Source organism: Ictidomys tridecemlineatus, chromosome 6 (assembly GCF_052094955.1).
Source record: "Ictidomys tridecemlineatus isolate mIctTri1 chromosome 6, mIctTri1.hap1, whole genome shotgun sequence".
NCBI classification, from domain to species: Eukaryota; Metazoa; Chordata; class Mammalia; order Rodentia; family Sciuridae; genus Ictidomys; species Ictidomys tridecemlineatus.
This window is the reverse complement of record NC_135482.1, coordinates 79,085,070-79,093,520: the sequence shown is the minus strand read 5'-3', so window position 1 is coordinate 79,093,520 and position 8,451 is coordinate 79,085,070.

The window sequence follows — 8,451 nt, the reverse complement described above, 5'->3', positions numbered from 1 at the left end:
GAAAAACAATCATGAAAATTGCACAGGGAGGTAACACACTAAGGGGAAAACCAATTAAAGAAGAAACCAAGTCAAGTCAAATACCAAAAATAAACAAAAATGACCAAGAATACAAATCATGTCTCAATAATAATCCTGAATGTTAATGGCCTAAACTCATTAACTAGAAGACAGATAATGGCAGATTGGATTAAAAAAATCTAACAATATGCTGTCTTCAAGAGACTCATCTCATAGAGAAAGACAATCACAGACTCAGGATGAAAGGTTGGGGAAAAAACATACAAATAGAATGGACTGTGGAAAGAAACAGGGGTTTCCATCCTCATATAAATAAAGTAGACTTCAAGTCAAAGTTAATCAAAAGGGATAAAGACAGATATTACATACTGCTTAAGGGAATCATTCATCAATAAGATATAGCAATAATAAATATATATGCCCCAAACAATGGAGCATCTACATTCATGAAACAAACTCTTCCCAATTCTAAGAGTCAAATAGACAAAACACAATAACACTGCATGACTTTAATACACTTGATGACTTTATCACCACTGGATAGATCTTCAAACAAAAGCTAAACAGAGAAACTACAAAACTCAATAATACAAATAATAACTTAGACTTAATAGACTTATTAATAGAATATTTCATCCATCAACAAGTCAACACACTTTCTTCTTAGTAACATATGAATGCTTCTCTAAAATAGACCATATATTATGTCACAAAGCAATTCCTAGCAAATACCAAAAAAGTATAGATACTTCCATGCATTCTATGAAATCATAATAGAATAAAATTAAAAATAAATGATAAATTGTATTATGTAGTCTCCAACACCTGGAGACTACATAATATGCTACTGAATGAACAATGTATTGCAGAAGATATCAAAGAGGAGATTAAAAAATTATTAGAAGTAAACGAGAACACTGATACAACATATCAAAATCTCTGAGACATCACAAACACAGTAATAAAAGTTTATTGCATGGAGTTAATTCCTTAAAAGTAGTAAATATCAACAAATAATTGACCTAACATTCCATCTCAAAGCCTGAGGAAAAAAAGAGCAAATCAGCACCAAAAGTGGTAGAAGACAGGAGATAATTAAAATCAGAGCTGAAATCAATGAAATTGAAACAAAAGAAACAATTGAAACAATTGACAAAACAAAAAGTTGGTTCTTTTAAATAAATAAAATTGATAAACCCTTAGCCATGCTAATGAAGAAAAAGAGGGAAATCTCAAATTATTAAAATCTGTGGTGAAAAAGGAAATATTATGATGGACACTACAAAAATACAAAAGATAATTAGGAATTATTTTGAAAATTTTTACTTTAATAAAACAGAAAGTATAAAAAACATCCACAAATTTGAGAATCATGTGATTTACTCAAATTGAATCAGGATGATATAAACAAGTTGAGCAGATCAATTTGAAGCAATGAAATAGAAGATGCCATCAGAAGCCTATCAACCAAGAAAAACCCAGGGCCACCAGGGCCAGATTGATATACAGCTGAGTTCTATAAGACCTTCCAAGAAGAACTAATATCAATACCCCTCAAATTATTCCATGAAATAAAAAAAGAGGGAACACTTCCAGCCTCATTCTATGAGGTCAATGTCACCGTGATTCCAAAACCAGGCAAAGATATATAAAAAAAAAGAAAGAAAACTTCAGACCAATATCTCTAATGAACATAGATACAAATTCTCAATAAAATTCTGGCAAATTGAATAAAAAAAATATTTAAAATATAGTGTACCACAATCAAGTGAGGGATGCATCTCAGGGATGCAAGATTTGTTTGACATACAGTAATCAATAAATGTAATTCATCATGTCAATCAACTTAAAGATAAGAATGATATGATCATCTCAAAAGATGCAGAAAAAACATTCCACAAAATACAGCACCACTTCATGTTCAAAACACTAGAAAAAGTAGGGCTGAAAAGAACATATCTCAACATTGTAAAAGCTATCTATTCTAAGCCCAAGGCCAATATCATTCTAAATGGAGAAAAATTGAAACCATTCCCTCTAAAAACTGGAACAAGAAAGAGATGCCTTCTTTTACCACTTCTATTTAATATAGTTCTTGAAACTCTAGCCAGAGCAATTAGATAAATGAAAGAAATTAAAAGAATACACATAGGAAAAGAAGAACTCAAACTATAATTATTTGCTGATGACATGATTCTATACCTAGAGGACCCAAAAAATTCCACAAGAAAACTTCTAGAACTAATAAATGAATTCAGCAAAGTAGCCGGATATAAAATCAACACCCATAAATCAAAGGCATTTCCGTACATAAGTGGCAAATCCTCTGAAAGAGAAACAAGGAAAACTACCCTATTTATAATAGCCTAAAAAAATAAGATACTTAGGAATCAACTTAATGAAAGAGGTGAAAAACCTCTACAATGCAAACTGCTGAATGCTAAATAAAGAAATTAAAGGGGCTGAGGATGTGGCTCAAGCGGTAGCACGCTCACCTGGCATGCGTGCGGCCCGGGTTCGATCCTCAGCACCACATACAAACAAAGATGTTATGTCCACTGAAAACTAAAAAATAAATATTAAAATTCTCTCTCTCTCTCTCTCTCTCTCTCTCTCTCTCTCTCTTAAAAAAATTTATAAAAAAAAAGAAATTAACGAAGACCTTAGAAGATGGAAAAATCTCCCTTGTTCTTGGATAGGCAGAATTAATATTAATAAAATAACCATACTACCAAAAGCACTATACAGATTCAGAACAACTCCAATCAAAATCCCAATGATATTCCTCATAGAAATAGAAAATGCAATCATGAAATTCATCTAGAAAAATAAGAGACCCAGAAGAGCCAAATAAATTCTTAGTAAGAAGAGGGAAGGAGGTGGCATCACTATACCAGACCTTAAACTATACTACAGAGCAATAGTAACAAAATCAGCATGATATTGGCACCAAAATAGAATGGTAGACCAATGGTATAGAACATAGGGCACAGAGACAAACACACATAAATATAGATATCTCATACTAAAAAAAGGCACCAAAAACATATATTGGAAAAAAATAGCCTCTTCAACAAATGGTGCTGGGAAAACTGGAAATCCATATGCAGCCAAATGAAATTAAGCCCCATTTCTCACTATGCAAAAAGCTCAACTCAAAGTAGATCAAGGACCGAGGAATTAAACCAGAGACCCTGTGTCTAATACGAGAAAAAAAGTAGGCTCAAATCTTCACCATGTCAGATTAGGTGATGACTTCCTCAACAAGACTCCTATAACACCTGAAATAAAATCAAGAATCCATAAATGGGATGGATTCAAATTGCAAATGGTATGCAAAGCTTCTTCTCAGCAAAAGAAACAATCAGTGAAATGGATAGAGAGCCCATAGAATGGGAGCAAATTTTTACCACACTCATATCAGATAGAGCACTAATTCTAGGATATAAAAAGAATTCAAAAAACACCAAAAAAAACAAACAATCCAATCAGTAAGTGGGTCAAGGAACTCAACAGACACTTCTCAGAACATCATATACAATCAATTAATCACATATTTTCATAAATATGTGAAAAAATGTTCATGATCACTAGCAATTAGAGAAACTCAAATCAAAACTACTCTAAGATTTCATCTCACTCCAGTCAGAATGGCAGCTATTAAGAATACAAACAATAATAAGTGTCAGTGAGGATGTGGGGAGAAAGGCACACTCATACATTGCTGGTGGGACTGCAAATTTATGCGACCAATATGAAAAGCAGTATGGAGATTCCCTGGAAAACTTGGAATGGAACCACCATTTTACCCAGCTATCCCACTCTTTGGTTTATAACTAAAGATCTTAAAAACAGCATACTACAAGGACACAGCCACATCAATGTTTTCAGCAGGACAATTTACAATAGTTAAATTGTGGAACCAACCTAGATGCCTTCAATAGATGAATGGATAGAGAAATGTGGTATATATACACAATGGACTATTAGTCAGCATTAAAAGAGAATAACATCATGGCATTTGCAAGTAAATGGATGTAGTTGCAAAATAACATGCTAAGTAAGCCAATCCCCAAAAAACAGAGGCCAAATGTTTTCTTTGATATGGGGATGTTGATGCATAATGGGGGTGGGGGGTACATGGGAGGAATAAAGGAATGAACTTTGGATACAGAAATAGAGAGGGAGGAGAAGAAACAGAGCATGGAGGTAGGAAAGATGGGGACATGAGATGGACACCATTACCCTAAGTACCTATATGAAGACACGAATGGTGTGACTCTACTTTGTGTACAACCAGAGACATGAAAAACTGTTTTCTATATGTGTACTACAAATTGAAATACATTCTGCTGTCATGCATAACAAATTAGAATGGATAAGTAAATAAAGAAATAAAATATGGTACAGGAGGACTGGGGTTGTGGCTCAGCGATACAGCATTTACCTGGCAGGTGTTAAGCACTAGGTTTGATTCTCAGCACCATATATACATAAATAAATAAAATAAAGGTCCATTGACAACTAAAAAAAATTATTTTAAATAAATAAGTAAAAATAAAACACCATAAAATACTGTATAGGGTGTGGCTCCGTGGTTGAGTTGCTCACCTAGCATGTGAAGGTTCTGGACTTAACCCCCAGCAGGGGAGGGAGGGATGCAAATAAAATACCAGCCCACCCAAATAATCTCATGCAGATTACAACTTGATTTGTATGTGTGTTTGTGTGCATGTGTGTTTTGTTTCTGTTTTTATTTAAAGGATTGCCTGTGGCCCGGTAGTAGAACATTTGCTTGCCTAGCATAAGGCCCTGAATTTGATTCCCAGCATCCCAAAAATAGATAAAGAAATAAAACTATGCTCAAAAATTTTTCCTTAATTAGGTTACATTTCCCATGGGGCTGTTCCCATTCAATAACTAAGCAAGACTTCGAAATTACAACGGGTCCATTCCTCTAAGAGGTGGGGCTTCCCTAACAGGCAATTTTGTCTCCAGCAATCACCATCAGCCTGGGCACAACACTGCTAGAACTGTATGGCCCTAGAGCCTGAGACTCTTCCCAACTTACCCCATCCTCCCCTCTCTCCTTCACAGGGATCAGACAGGCATGGTCTTAAGGTTCTATCCACTTCCTTTCTTTTCTCTTCTCCCCTCAAAACTTTCCCCCAGAGGCTAAACCAGAGGCTAAACTTTCCACTCAGTGGTAGAATGCTTACCTAGCATGTATGAGGTGCTGTGTTTGATCCTTATCGCCACATAAAAATAAATAAATAAAATAAAGGCATTGTGTCCACTACAATCAAAAACAAAACAAAACAAACAAAAAAACCCCCACCTTTCCCCCAATATATAAATCTCTTTTATGTTTAATCCTATCTTGACATCCCCAACCAACACTAGAATTTTGAAGAGAAATACCTTATTAAATGCTTGCACTCCTTGTCAACCAACTATAGGCTGTGGTAACCCCAGTAGTCAATGTGGAAACCCTTCTACACTCTGTGGTACATGACAGGAGAGAGGCCTTAATAGGGCCACATGACAATTGAATTCATCCCATCAATAACTTCAGGACAAGAAAATAAATTCTTAAGGCACCTAATTAAAAAATAAAGTAAAAAATGACTCAGGAAAATTTTAATAATCCTAATGCCAGTTCTCTAACGGGGATAAACTATGTGCCATATTGAAGATGTTTTTCCCCTAATATAACTAAAAGTTTTGTTTAGGATAATGTTGAGTTAACTATTTTCATCACATCCATTTTCAAAACAATATTTTAAAAATGATATGAAAAATATATTTTACTTCCTTTTTTTTTTGCCTTCATAATCTTTTACTAAAAGTCTTTTCCTGCTCCTCAGTTCTTATAATGTATGGAATGTACCTTTTCTTACCCACTGGTTCTCAATCAAATTAACCACAAACACCAGGTGTAGGGTGATGCTAGAAACTAGTAGCTCTTTGGCTTTACTCTCAAACCTTAATTCATAATCTTTACTTGCTAAAAGTCTTCTCACTCTTAGCATGTATGGAATGTGCCTTGTCTTATCCTGATATTCTTAACTAAACCACAAACATCGAGTGACATCATGCCAAGAGTCTGTTCTCCTCCTTAAAGGAATGATCATAAAAATACCATCAACTGGAGTTGAAGCCTCCCCTTCTCCATTTCTTTTCCCAATTAAAGCTTGACCTGTATATTCTCGTATATTCATGCTCACTTGACTTGGATTTTGTTTTCGTTTTTTAATCGGCACTGAGTCAAAAGTTCTCACCTTCAGTATCAACTCTTTCCGGTGGCCTGCTGATAAACCAGGTCTCAGAACAAAAAAAAACCTCCATTTGTTGTTTGCTGGTTTCCAGGCTGTAAATACTACCATTAGGGCTGATTTCAAATCGAGCCTGTGACCTTACTGAAGGTAGAGTTGAGAGGAGGTGTGCAGGATACCAATGATCCCTCCCTGGGGAGAGGAATGGGCAGAAAAGTAATGAAGACAGGCCCATTTAGGGCTGCTTCCATCAGGGAGTGGGGAGCAAATATCTCACCCCAAAATATACCTACTTTTTGTTCATCAAGCTCCATCAATAAGTTTCTGATCAAGCAATGACACGACTATCCCCAGTGCTCCATTATAAATTCTCCATGACTGCTGGTGGCCAATGTGGCTTTTTGCCCCAGAAACTGTGCCACAGGTCAGAGCATTAGATTAATTAAATTATAAAGGCCACACTGTAATCAAGTCTAAAATTCACTCCCTACCCCCCAGTCCACATTATTTGTAGTCATATCTTCCTATATAATTCTATCCAAAGTTCTGTGTGGAAATTAAATGACAATATCAAGTTATTTCAGTAATCAATGCCAATAACATAAATATCCTGAATCTAAATACAGAATCTCCTCATTGTTAAAATTTCAAAGAAAGCTTAAAGTCCAAAATTTTCATCCTCCTCAATTTCCAGTTTTGCTTGTCTCATCCGGAAGGTCCCACTGAATAGTCTGGGTCAATCATATTTCTTCAACATCCACAACCTGGGTTTCCTTACTACTTGGGGTGTGTCTCCCTCAAGTCCAGTAAATTGGAGCCCTTCCTTCAAAGAGTTCAAAGAGTTTAACAGGACATACCAGATGACCACAGCATTGGCTCCAATCCACCAAAGTGTATAACACAAGCTAATACCACACCTACTAAATCAAATATTGCAGGCAAAATGATTTCCCAGGGCTCAGTATGTTACTGGCAGCCAAGCTCAGGAACCCTACCTAGATGCTGGGCTCACTGGATTCTGTCCCCTACCCTCAAAAGATGGAAAAAGGAAAAGGAATTTTATGCAGCTTGATCAAACTGGTGGGAAGCATCTAGAATGCTTCTCCACCCCCCTCCCCACAGAAGCCTTAACAATTTACAGAAACAAGAACCAGGCAATAGACCTGTGTAGATTCAGTCCATGGGCCTGTGCTAGACAGACCAGGCAGGCACGTTCCGATTCCTTGCTGTTCTCCAGGTCACAGGAGGCAGCCCCCCAGCCTTTCCTTGGGGTATGAGGAAATACAGGCTGCGTAACAAAACGGTGACCAGGACGTTGTCCTTCATTTCAAAGGAGCCCTTCATTCCAGTCGGTTTCAAGTATTGACAAAGACAATAACAATTCCAAAATATCTGACAATGATAACAAGAAAACCTTTGCTTTCTCCCAATGCCAGTGAATTGACGTCAGGTGTGCTTGGTCTATATCCTATGAATTCATTTAGGAGAAACCTCTTGAGGGATTCATTGAATCTCTTGAGGCACTGAATCCACACATCGGCCCTGAGAGGGGAATCCACTTCGGCCTACGCTAAAAGCAGCACACAAAGCCTGGTCTCCTTCCTGAAGAGTCTGGAGCTCTGCCACACTGGCACTGCTTGTCACCACGTCTCTGTCTCCTTTGATGTGTCTTTCTTCCTTCTGTTTAATCAGAAGCTCTTTTTTTTGTGATTTTTATTTATTTATTTATTTATTTATTTTTTATTGGTTGTTCACAACATTACAAAGCTCTTGACATATCATATTTCACACATTAGATTGAAGTGGGTTATGAACTCGAATTTTACCCCAAATGCAGATTGCAGAATCACGTTGGTTATACATCCACAATTTTACATAATGCCCAATTAGTAATTGTTGTATTCTGCTACCTTTCCTATCCCCTACTATCCCCCCTCCCCTCCCTTCTTCTCTCTCTACCCCATCTACTGTAATTCATTACTCTCCTTGTTTATTTTCCCATTCCCCTCACAACCTCTTATATGTAATTTTGTATAGCAATGAGGGTCTCCCTTCATTTCCATGCAATTTCCCTTTTCTCTCCCTTTACCTCCCATCTCATGACTCTGTTAAATGTTAGTCTTTTCTTCCTGCTCTTCCTCCTTGCTCTGTTCAT